The sequence below is a fragment of the Ascaphus truei genome, chromosome 3, assembly GCF_040206685.1.
Source record: "Ascaphus truei isolate aAscTru1 chromosome 3, aAscTru1.hap1, whole genome shotgun sequence".
NCBI classification, from domain to species: domain Eukaryota; kingdom Metazoa; phylum Chordata; class Amphibia; order Anura; family Ascaphidae; genus Ascaphus; species Ascaphus truei.
This window is the reverse complement of record NC_134485.1, coordinates 426,118,921-426,132,192: the sequence shown is the minus strand read 5'-3', so window position 1 is coordinate 426,132,192 and position 13,272 is coordinate 426,118,921. Positions and strand designations below refer to the sequence as shown.

At 50.8% G+C, this 13,272-nt stretch overlaps 1 protein-coding gene across 2 annotated transcripts in view; it reads right to left on the bottom strand.

The window, feature by feature from the left end:
* The window catches only part of CLPB (ClpB family mitochondrial disaggregase), a 195,046-nt gene that overhangs the window by 123,664 nt on the left and 58,110 nt on the right, over positions 1-13,272 (bottom strand). The gene's annotated exons all lie outside the window — the stretch shown is intronic.

The following is a 13,272-nucleotide window of genomic DNA, read 5'->3' as shown; positions in this document are numbered from 1 at the left end:
TCCGGTGTCTTCTGACGTCACGACATCATGTGACGCCGCCTTACCATGGCGACGCGGCGTTGGAAGCCCCCGGAGACCAGGTGAGTTCCAGAGGCCTCGAGCGCACTCCCCGGCATTTAATTTAAATGCCTTGGGGAAGGGCGCGGGGCCTCTGTAACCGCGACCCCCCCCCCCCCCCCCCAGTTTGCGCACCCCAGCATTAAGACATAATGTGACGTTAACTTAGATCACAGGTCACTTTACAGCGGTCTGGGAATCTGGCCTGAAAAGAGCCCAGGTCCTGCTTATTAAAGGGACAATCTGTGCAACATGTGTGTGTTTTAAATACAATCAGTTCTCTAGTACAGTATTAGATATTACTAGATTTTGTTTTAAAGTAGTCTCTTAATGCCATTTTTAATGAGTTTTAATATATTGATCATCCTGTGATTTCTATAGCAGGTTTTAGCCCACCTCCCCAGCAGTGCAAGATCTTTGTAACACCTTCCTGTTTGTGATCATTTGTTGCCAATGTTCCCAGCAGTTTGAGCTGCAAACTGTAACAATAGATAATGTTACTTTAGTAGATTAAGGATACATTGTAGCTGCTGAGTTACACTGACTGAAGGATTGACTTAAACTGAAAGGCGGCCATTCAGTGAACCCCGGGAAGCAGGATCTTTGCTGATCGATCACAGGAGAACGAATCCACAGGCAGCTTACGTAATGCTTTCTTAATAAAGGTAAATCAAAGGCTGCATATATATATTTTTAATTTGCCTCCAATACATTTGCATGATCTATTATTATTTTTGTAACTCTTGCTCCCAAATCTGCAATAATCAAAGTTTTGTGTCAAAATGCGGAGTACAATCTTCTTAACTCCTTCCTTGCCACAGGAGGCTCACAGTAACAACCCCCCCCCCCCCCCTTAATTAACGCAGAAGAGTATTGAATTCAGCACTTCACTGCTGGAAAAGCAATGGCAGTAAAATGGGTTAAAATAATGCGACGCGTTGGTAAAAAGTGGGTTCTGATCTTCTCTACCTCGCAATGCCGAGCCCGTTGTATGAATCTGGGTCGCACACGAGACTGTTCGTTTTCGGCAGTCTGAATTCTCGATCTGTTTACTGTTTTATGTTGGGATGACATTAATTAAATACAATAAAAGTCTCCATTAGTGCCGCCCGTCCCTTCCGCTGTACGCGCGGGGTCCAGGGATGGTTATAAAACCGGTATTGATTCCTTCGGTGGTGCTGTAAATTTTCCAACCGATGATTAAAAAAATATATATAAAGCACAGTCCAGTCTGCCCTCGCTGTGACTCCATATTACACAGGTCGGCACTGACCCCCGAGGCACTGACCGCTGCCCCTATGCACTACGACTGGCAGTCCAAGCCTTGCTGGCATAGGTGACCAAGAAACAAAGAAGTCCAGAGCAACATCCAATGTAACAAAAATACACAGTGAAATACCTATATATCTCTTCATATCTCTTGAAAAAAGGGTAATTTAGTTAACCCTTTGGCCAAAGCGTATAAGCCTGCGAGCCACTTTCAAGGCATGACCATAATATCGCAGGTCCTAACACTAACTGATTAAAATCCTTATTTACCTCTATAATTAGAGTAAGGATGGTCCTGGCATTGAACCTGTCGCATCCAGCTGCGTGAAAAGAAAACCTGCTTACTTGGACAGTGGGGAGGGGCGAGCTTTAAACCCTGAGTTTTCCGCCTAAATCCCAATCCAATGCTGATCGGCCAGTTCCTGGGAGACAAGGATTTTCGCTGATCAGCCTCAACAAGGCAGATTCGTATTTTTTACCCTATTACTGAAAATCCGGCCGTCGGATTTGGAACCTGAACAGCAAACGGACCCCGAACCGATGTTGGATTTACGTTAAACCCGACGCCGGATTCTTTAACGTCCGAGGCATAAAGTGCAGGAAATCCGACTTCGGATTGCAGCGTGCGGATTGGAGTTGGCCTGGAAAAGCCGGGAATCGGAGTCAGACAGGTTCGTCCATCTGTAGCGGCGCCGTTATACATACTGCGCTGCGGAATATGTCGGTGCTGTACAAATAAACGATAACATTGTGTCTTGCGGCTGCAGCGAGATTACCCACATTTACAGCCCTGGGGGGGGGGGGGGGTCCCTCTCTTATTTGTGATGTCACTATGCTGCAGAAGACTTGCTCTCCCCGTCATGGTGTATGCGTACGTTATGATGTCATCAAGGACACGGCTACATTAAATCTCGCACAGTGCTTCTTCTCTACCTCCCCTCTGTCCCTACACTGGCTACCAGTATCATCTAGAGCATGGGAGCGCAAACTTGGGGGCGCACCGCTTACAGAGACCCCGCGCTCTCCCCCAGAGCATTTCAAGGCTGGGGAGCGCGCGGGGTGCCTCTGTAAGGTCCCTTGACTGATCTCCGGCGACTTCTGCAACGCGTTGCCATGGCAAACCGGTGCCAAATGATGCAGCGGGGACATGACACTGCATTGCCATGGCAACGGGACGTCACATGACGTCAGAACGCCGGAGGCAAGGTAAGGAGGGGAAGGTGTAAGTGCGGGGGGGCTGTGAGGGGGGGGGGGGAGAGCAGGCAGGGGGGCGCAGGGGAAAAACTTTGCGCACCCCTGGTCTGGAGAAGTGTCCATCTCCAGTGCTTAGGGGCCACCACCAGGTCAGGTTTTAAGGATATTCCTGCTTCAGCACAGGTGGCTCAATCAACGACTGAGCCACTGATTGACCCACCTGTGCTGAAGCCGGGCCCTTGAGGTGGGGTGGGGGGGGGGGGGGGGGGAGGGGGAAGGCAGAGAATGTGACCTGGAGGGGAGGCGAGTGTGAGAGCTGTGGGGGAGCAGAGTATCACGGGGTGAGGTATGTGTGACCTGGAGGAGCGGGGGAGAGGGAGACCTCTTTGGAAGTTGGAGCAAAAAGTAAGACGGGGATGAATGAGAGGAGAACGTGCCATGGGGGAGAGGTGGAGGGGGGGGGGGGTTAGTGTGCCATACACAACCATGGTCAGATAACTACGTGGCTTGGGCCGTGGTACTAGGAGTGTGCGCTCAGAGTGCAATGTACAAACCGGGACTGTATGTGTGGTTATGATTTTATGGTTAACATAACATACACTGCATAGAAATCAGAAGCAGCGCTGCCTAATTCCCAGGAACGCGCTGCTCACATCTCCTCCTCCTTATTACACAGGAGACAGGTGTAACCATGTTACCTTCCCACCTCTCCCACCTGCAAAAACGTGCCGTGTGTGCAAATCACTATTCTCATGAAATATTACAGCTGCAGCCATCTCATACAGAATAGGTAGTCCTTGGGGGTTGAAAAAAAGGTATGAATATACTCGCACACACTACACAGTATATCTCTATATCCATCTCTATCTATATATCTCTATATCTCTATCTGTATATCTCTATCTGAATATCTCTATCTCTATCTGTATATCTCTATCTCTATCTGTATATCTCTATCTATATATCTCTATCTCTATATCGCTATCTCTATATCTCTATATCTACATATATATGTCACTGGATGAGGTTAGCTCAAACCTAGCCCTGTGACGGAATGTATTAATAACACTACCATTCAAACCCTTTATGGAGTATGTTGCTGGGTAACTAGAATTGGCCATACATTTATGGACAACAAATACAAAAATACTGCACTCCTCCCAAATAGGCTTGCAATTTATTAGTGAGATTCTACATATGTATATATACATATACTGTACATATATATCTTGAGAAAAGGTCCCTTGGGCCACGTCCATAGAGCCTGCGACCGCGCACGTGAACAGGCCGCACCTCTATGAGGCCGGCCATAGAGCCAGCGACCACACACAGCAGGCCGAACCTCTATGAGGCCGGCCATAGAGCCAGCGACCACACACAACAGGCCGAACCTCTATGAGGCCGGCCATAGTGCAAGCGACCACACACAACAGGCCGAACCTCTATGAGGCCGGCCATAGAGCCAGCGACCACACACAACAGGCCGAACCTCTATGAGGCCGGCCATAGAGCCAGCGACCGCGCACGTGAACAGGCCGCACCTCTATGAGGCCGGCCATAGAGCCAGCGACCACACACAACAGGCCGAACCTCTATGAGGCCGGCCATAGAGCCAGCGACCACACACAACAGGCCGAACCTCTATGAGGCCGGCCATAGTGCAAGCGACCACACACTACAGGCCGAACCTCTATGAGGCCGGCCATAGAGCCAGCGACCACACACAACAGGTTGAACCTCTGAGGCCGGCCATAGAGCCAGCGACCACGCACATGAACAGGCCGCACCTCTACGAGGCCGGCCATATTGCAAGCGACCACGCACGCGAACAACAGGCCTCACCTCTATGAGGAATACCATGGAGCAAGCGAGCAAGCACGAGAACTGGCTGCGCCCCTATGAGGCCGGCCATAGAGCCAGCGACTACACACAACAGGCCGCACTTCTGAGGCTGTCCATAGAGCCAACGACCGCGCACAGGCCGCACCTCTATGAGGCCGGCCATAGAGGAAGCAACCACACACGCGAACAGGCCGCACCTCTATGAGGCCGGCCATAGAGCAAGCGACCACACACGCGAACAACAGGCCGCACCTCTATGAGGCCGGCCATAGAGCCAGCGACCACACACAGCAGGCCGAACCTCTATGAGGCCGGCCATAGAGCCAGCGACCACACACAACAGGCCGAACCTCTATGAGGCCGGCCATAGTGCAAGCGACCACACACAACAGGCCGAACCTCTATGAGGCCGGCCATAGAGCCAGCGACCACACACAACAGGCCGAACCTCTATGAGGCCGGCCATAGAGCCAGCGACCGCGCACGTGAACAGGCCGCACCTCTATGAGGCCGGCCATAGAGCCAGCGACCACACACAACAGGCCGAACCTCTATGAGGCCGGCCATAGAGCCAGCGACCACACACAACAGGCCGAACCTCTATGAGGCCGGCCATAGTGCAAGCGACCACACACTACAGGCCGAACCTCTATGAGGCCGGCCATAGAGCCAGCGACCACACACAACAGGTTGAACCTCTGAGGCCGGCCATAGAGCCAGCGACCACGCACATGAACAGGCCGCACCTCTACGAGGCCGGCCATATTGCAAGCGACCACGCACGCGAACAACAGGCCTCACCTCTATGAGGAATACCATGGAGCAAGCGAGCAAGCACGCGAACTGGCTGCGCCCCTATGAGGCCGGCCATAGAGCCAGCGACTACACACAACAGGCCGCACTTCTGAGGCTGTCCATAGAGCCAACGACCGCGCACAGGCCGCACCTCTATGAGGCCGGCCATAGAGGAAGCAACCACACACGCGAACAGGCCGCACCTCTATGAGGCCGGCCATAGAGCAAGCGACCACACACGCGAACAACAGGCCGCACCTCTATGAGGCCGGCCATAGTGCAAGCGACCACGTACGCGAACAGGCCGCACCTCTATGAGGCCGGCCATAGAGGAAGCAACCACACACGCGAACAGGCCGCACCTCTATGAGGCCGGCCATAGAGCAAGCGACCACACACGCGAACAACAGGCCGCACCTCTATGAGGCCGGCCATAGTGCAAGCGACCACGTACGCGAACAGGCCGCACCTCTATGAGGCCGGCCATAGTGCAAGCGACCACATATGCGAACAACAGGCCACACGTCTATGAGGCCGGCCATAGAGCAAGCGTGACATCACGGCCCCGCCTCCCCGTCGCTGTGGATCTCAGGCCACAGATCGCTCAGCCGATGCGGCGTGCGGAGGGGGCGCGCGATAGGGTGGTCACGTGAGCAGTTCGCCCAATGAGGGACGCCCCCACGGGCCGAGTACTATGGCAAGGGAAAGCACCCGCTTTCCCTCAGCCTCCGCGCGCCTAGGGCTGCACTCTATGGACGCAGCCTAACACGTATGGCCTTATTTACTAAGCAGCTCCAGCCACCATTCCTGAAACGCATCTATTGGTCCAGCTGCCCGAGGCCCGTAATATAGTGCGTGCGGCACTTATAATTGTCTGTGTCCTAGCCTGGCCGGCTATACTTTGGCCGCGCATGCGCACAGCAGTGAGCGGTGGTGCGGCAGAGTACAGCAAAGATGGGAAAATGTATATACAGTATTTGCGCTGCTGCTACGCAACGTGACTGCCAAGCCAATCGCAGGGTGGCTGGGATAGGCTTGGGGGGGGGGGGGGGGGGGTCCCAGGGCGGAGGAGCACGCAACTCACCCTGCCACGGCAGCACACAGAGCGCTTTGTGCGCGGTTTCCACAGCGAGAATGCACACACGGGCACAACTCAGACTGGGCAGCCCCTGTAACAAGGCGCTCTCCCCCCCCTGTGCTGCGGCAGCAGCCTGGAATCTGTTGTAAAAGCTGTGCAGGCTGTGGCTGTGTGTGAAGCCGGGTCCACCCCTTAGCCACGCCCACCTGTCACTCACAGCACAGACCTGTATACACAAAAAGTGCGCTGCACGTGCACGCTCATTAGCGCGCGCGCCAACTATAAAACGGGCCTTAAAAAGATGCTCTGGAACAGGGGTGGCCAACGCCCGTCCCCAGGGGCCTCCAACAGGTCACGTTTTCAGGATATCCCTGCTCCAGCACAGGTGGCTCAACCAGTGGCTCAGTCGAAGAATGCGCCACCTGTGCTGAAGCAGGGATAATATTAAAACATGACCGGTTGGTGGCTCTTGGGGACTGGAGTAGGCCCGCCAGGGCTCTGGAAGATCTACATTGCTTTCAGCTGCATTAACAGCCTAAACATGAGAGTTTCACGGCAGCTAAGGGCCGCTTGACCTCCCAATTCTTCCCATGTTCCTACCAGCTGTAGCACCTCACACCCCACCTGATCCGCGGCTTCCTCTCATATTTAGGATAGCCTCACACCAAGCATTTTGGAATTCCCTTACTGCGTTAGCCTCTACCACTCTTTCTGTGAAGGACTTCCCCCCCCCATCTCCCTTCCACCCTCCCGCTTCACAGCACGACCTCTTGTCCGAGCACTTCTCTCTTTCTGAAACATGCTTCACTCCTGGACGTTGTATACACACAGTGTTCAGACCACACGGGGCCCCTTTCATTTTTCGTCACATCCTGCAGAAAGATCACGACTTTTTGACGCACGTTTGAGCCGCTATAGAACTGTCACCGTAGATTATTACACGGATGAATGATTTGATAGTGGAACGAATACGCTTTGGGATTGGTGACGGCGTGATGACCTCATCGCGCGCAGTTAAAACATGGTGTTTGTAGAAGAAGATGAGCACGTTATAAAGAGCTCGAGACAGAGCAAGAATTGTGGTACAAAACACGTCCATCAAATGTTTCCGGATAAAGGACGGTCGCTGGGAGGATGGAAAAAACCCATCCCGAAAACAACGTTATCGTTCAGGAGCAGCTGGACTCTGCTATCAGGCGGCGGCGTTCTCGTCTCCGGGCGCGCGCTTCAGCAGGCGGACATTTTGTACACACTTTGAAACATACCTTGAAATCAAACTTGATAGTAATTTTAGTGTTTCAGATTAGATATGGGGGGCTCATCTCCTGTCCTCAGGACCCCCATCGCCCCCCCGTCCCCAAACAGGTCAGATTTCAGGATAACCCTCATTCAGCACAGATGGCTCAATTAGTCCCTGCTTCAGCACAGATGGCTCAATCAGTCCCTGCTTCGGCACAGATGGCTCAAATAGTCCCTGCTTCAGCACAGGTGGCTTAATCAGAGGCTCAGTCATTGACCACCTATGCTGAAGCTGGGACATTCAGAAAACCTGACCTGTTTTGGGGGGGAGAGTGGGGGAGGTTGAGCCCCCCTGGATTAGATTACACCAGTTTAACACATTTACGAGCTACAAAATAAAAAACGAATTTTTCTCGCTTAATGAACACGTACCTCCCGCAGTGTATCTGCTACTTGTTGCCATAATACAGTGACATCAATTTACATAACATCAGTTAATTGTCTACATTGTGCTTCTTATACAGTGTAAATTTACATAACTTTCAATTGTGCACATTTTCATGGGGATTGAGCGAGAAATATATATGACATGATGGACAATTTAAGGGGTCCCCTCTTCCCCTGAACACGGTGACATTGCCGCACCGATACCAAGCAGTAGGACACAGCAGGGCCCCTAATTTCAGTGGGGGCAGCAACATATTGGGACAGTGTATCATTACATAGAGCAGCGTCCTGGTTTACTAGCAGTGTATAGACATACTCGGCATCATTATAGGTTTCTAGAAATACTCCAGTTCTGTACACAGTGCGCACTGAAACCATACTCGGCACCACTACACGGAGCAGCTCCTTCAGGGGCCTGAATGTGTATAGAAATACTGAATGCCACACAGTGGTGCTTCATTTCCAGAGCGGGGGCACAGGGCTGTTTCTGCCCCTTAACATGATCCGCTGGAATGAGATTAGGTGTAATTGGGTTAATGGGGTATGATGTATGGACTGCGCTTGGTAAAAGGATTCCACTGCCTTTGGAGATCCATATTAGGGAAGCGAAACAGAGCAGATGCCTGGAACACGCCGAGCTGTAATGAGATTGCACCGCGGAGGTGGCTGCACGCAGTTACTATGCACGGCAGGTCCCTCTGGGTTGCACAGATTGTATTTGTATGTAGTCAGGCTGGGGTTTGTGTACATAAAGTTATCCCGAGTGGTATCTACAGCAAGAGTAAAGCAATTTTAAGCTTGAAATAATCTCTCCTATACAGAGCGGGCCTCGCCAGGCTCCATTGTTATTTGATTTTTCCTTTCAGTTTCCAATATTGGTTATCTTTTTTAACCTGACGCTCAATTTAGGAGATATACAGTACAGGAAACATTTGAAATATTAAAGAGGCAATCCAAGCGGCCCTTAAAATATATTTTTTGATATGTGTATACACACACACACACACACACACACACACACACACACACACACACACACACACACACACACACACACACACACACACACACACACACACACACACACACACACTTTGATTGCCTTGATTGAAAACGAATTACTTAAGCAGCTGATTGATCTGTTCTCCTGCTTCCCAGGGTTCTCTAAATGGCTGCCTTTCAATTTCAACCAATCCTTCAGTCAGTGTCACTCAGCAGCTACTATGTATCCTTATATTACTACAGCGACATTATTTATTGTTACTGTTTGCAGCTCCAACTGCTGGGAACATTGGCAACAAATTATCACACACAGGAAAGTGTTACAAAGATCTTGCACTGCTGTGGATGTGGGATAAAGCCTGGTACAGAAATCAAAGGATGCTCAGTGTATTAAAACTCATTAAAAATGGCATTAAGAGTTGAATAAAAAAACAAAAAGTAGAAAGTATCACCAAATAATACAGAACTGATTTATTCTTAAAGAACGACTCATGTAGAATATTGCTTGGATTGCTCCTTTAAGTGGAGGTTAAAATGAAGCTCTCCCCAGAGCCCAGCACAGTCTGAAGGTTACTTCAGGGGGTGGAGGATTGCTGCTTTAAATAAATTGGCCGCTGTAGAACTTTCAGACCGGCCCCACTGGGACTCACCCCCAGCGCACGTACAGCACATCACTGTCAGCGCACGCGCACACACACACACACACACACACACGCACACGCACGCACGCACGCACACACAAAAAGGCAGGCAATTCAGGAAAAAGAAAAACATATGCAGGCATACCCCGGTTTAAGTACACTCACTTTAAGTACACTCGCGAGTAAGTACATCTCGCTCTATAGGCAAACGGCAGCTCGCGCATGGGCCAGTCAGCACGTCCTGAACAGCAATACCGGCTCCCTACCTGTACCGAAGCTGTGCGCAAGCGGGGAGACTATAGAGCCTGTTACAAATGCCTTATTTACATCAGTTATGCACGTATATGACGATTGCAGTACAGTACCTGCATCTATAAGTGGGGAAAAGGTAGTGCTTCACTTTAAGTACATTTTCGCTTTACATACAGTACATGCTCCGGTCCCATTGCGTACGTTAATGCGGGGTATGCCTGTATAATGATTAAGTGGAACTCCTGGTAACTAAGAATTACTTGTGATGGTGCAATGGATACAGAGTAGTCACAGGCACACACGAATAGATTGTATGTATGTATGTGTATATGTATTATATAATATATATATTACCACGCGCACTCCTGCAGCTCAAGCGATTTGTGAACTTGGCTGCAGGAGATTGTGGACGCGATGAGGGTGTGTGGCGGACGCGTCACGAAGCTGGTTCTCGCTCATTGGCTGAAACAGCTCACGTGCGCTGACGTCACACGGCAGCCGCCTCAAAATACAACATTTGTTGTATTTTCAAAACGCTGCCGAGTCAACGCGCCTTTTCGCCAGCAGGCACTGGGGTAACTTGCATAATCCACTACAGAAAGAGTGCATGCTGGGCACCTGCACACGACACCCGCACCATAATCTCAGAGATTTAGACAGGTCTGCAACGCTGCTTTCCGCCATTATCACCCAGCATACAGTGCTTCCACTGCAGCAAGGGATTCTGGGAAATGACATGCAAATGAGCACACAGTGTCACCCTTTGCCTCAAATCCATTTATACATGGAACCCTTATGAGCTAATGCTCGCTGCATTACACAGCTTTCAGCACAGCCTGGGTTAAAGGCATAAGCCTCCTCACAGACAGCAGTTTCGACCTTTTGGGTCTGACCAGGGTGAGGCTGGTTGTACTGGCTTCGGAATTTTAAGGCTGGGTAGGTTTCACCACACTTGAGATGTTATGGAGGGTGAAAAAGGTGACCCAGACCTGTCTAAGGCCGAGCTTATAGTGCCGGCGACGCTAGCGGAAGTTGTAATGCGCATTCCGGCGACCAGGTCTTTGTTTGGTTCAGAGGCTGTCACATGTGGCGACAGCCTCTGAAAAATCAAAAATTCACGCCACCAGTGTCGCTCCCGTCGCGCTTACAATAAGCGCGCGTGACGGCAACAATACATTTGTTTTGCTGCAACGTCGCTTCGCCGTTGCTAGAAGCGCAGCCTAGTCTCTGGCACTGAAGCAGTTAAGGCGCCGCTCTGCTGGTTACACACTGCCCGGGACCACAAAAGTCTTGCAGAGGTCAAGTGAGCCAATGAGGAGGGCAGCAGAGGCCGAGCCCCGGGCCATGAGGTCAGCCCCCTCAATGGGGCAGCTTGTTTAAGCTCACAGTTAATGGTTTGTGCCCCTGAGGAAGGTGGAAGTGTCCTGGGGAGACACAGAAAGGCAGGTGGGAGAGAGAGGGCTCCCTCGGGGGTTAAAGGGACAGCCACTATGCTTCAGAAAGCACTCAGCCAGAGACTATATTAGGGACTGGGCATGATATAAAGCGCCAGTCTTCTTGAAAGTTCATATTACGATGCAGCGAAATCCCAAAGCATAACCCCCATTTTCTTTAATAAGAATTGCCAATGGTGGGGTTCTTCATATAGTTCTTTTTGGTTTGACGCTGTAGTTTCTACTCAAGTGACAGAGGGGCCCAGCGCATGAGATGCCTGGCATCAGGGGTGGGCAACTCCAGTCCACAAGGGCCACAAACAGGTAAGGTTTTCAGGATATCCCTGCTTCAGCACAGGTGGCTCAATCAGTGGCTCTGCTTCAGCACAGGTGGCTCAATCAGTGGCTCAGTCTTCGACTGAGCCACTGATTGAGTCACCTGTGCTGAAGCAGGGATATCCTGAAAACCACTGCCTTAAGTGTTCCGAGTCAGGTCAGTGTGAATGCGAAAGAGGTCGGCCTTTGTTACTTATAGGGCACAAACGGGTCCTGTATTACCCTCACCCTGTGACCTGGAGTTACGTATACGCTGCGGGACTCCTCAGCAACGGGAAGTCATCCGTTCTGTAAATGATTTTTGAGCGAGTGGGGTGAGCAGTTACACACCACAAAATAGAAAAGGTGAGCAGTGAAAATTACAGCTGTGAGATTATAGGAACCCCAACCCTCTCTAATAGCGTGTCTGAGATCGGATGCATTGTAAGGAACCCCAACCCTCTCTAATAGCGCGTCTGAGATCAGATGCATTGTAAGGAACCCCAACGCTCTCTAATAGCGCATCTGAGATCAGATGCATTGTAAGGAACCCCAACGCTCTCTAATAGCGCGTCTGAGATCAGATGCATTGTAAGGAACCCCAACCTTCTCTAATAGCGAGTGTGAGATCAGATGCATTGTAAGGAACCCCAACCCTCTCTAATTGCGTGACTGAGATCAGATGCATTGTAAGGAACCCCAACCCTCACTAATAGCGCGCCTGAGATCAGATGCATTGTAAGGAACCCCAACCCTCTCTAATAGCGTGTCTGAGATCAGATACATTGTAAGGAACCCCGACCCTCTCTAATAGCGCGTCTGAGATCAGATGCATTGTAAGGAACCCCAACGCTCTCTAATAGCGCGTCTGAGATCAGATGCATTGTAAGGAACCCCAACCTTCTCTAATAGCGAGTCTGAGATCAGATGCATTGTAAGGAACCCCAACCCTCTCTAATAGCGTGACTGAGATCAGATGCATTGTAAGGAACCCCAACCCTCTCTAATAGCGCGTCTGAGATCAGATGCATTGTAAGGAACCCCAACGCTCTCTAATAGCGCGTCTGAGATCAGATGCATTGTAAGGAACCCCAACCCTCTCTAATAGCGTGTCTGAGATCAGATGCATTGTAAGGAACCCCAACCCTCTCTAATAGTTCGTCTGAGATCAGATGCATTGTAAGGAACCCAAACCCTCTCTAATAGTGTGCCTGAGATCAGATGCATTGTAAGGAACCCCAACCCTCACTAATAGCGCGCCTGAGATCAGATGCATTGTAAGGAACCCCAACCCTCTCTAATAGCGCGTCTGAGATCAGATGCATTGTAAGGAACCCCAACCCTCACTAATAGTCCGTCTGAGATCAGATGCATTGTAAGGAACCCCAACCCTATCTAATAGCGCGCCTGGGATCAGATGCATTGTAAGGAACCCCAACCCTCTCTAATAGCGCGCCTGGGATCAGATGCATTGTAAGGAACCCCGACCCCTCTCTAATAGCGCGTCTGTTACTGGAGTATGAGGACGATAAGTCTGAAGTAAAGGGGCACTTCAATGACCTGCCCTTATTTACTTACGTTACTTTGGGGACAAGCGTCTCTCAGACTCCACGGTTATTATATAAGTGCGTTATTACCCCCCCGGGTCCGTGTGATATCGTGCGAGGTGCCAATCTGTTACCCACTCAGTCTCTATTCTTACTCAATG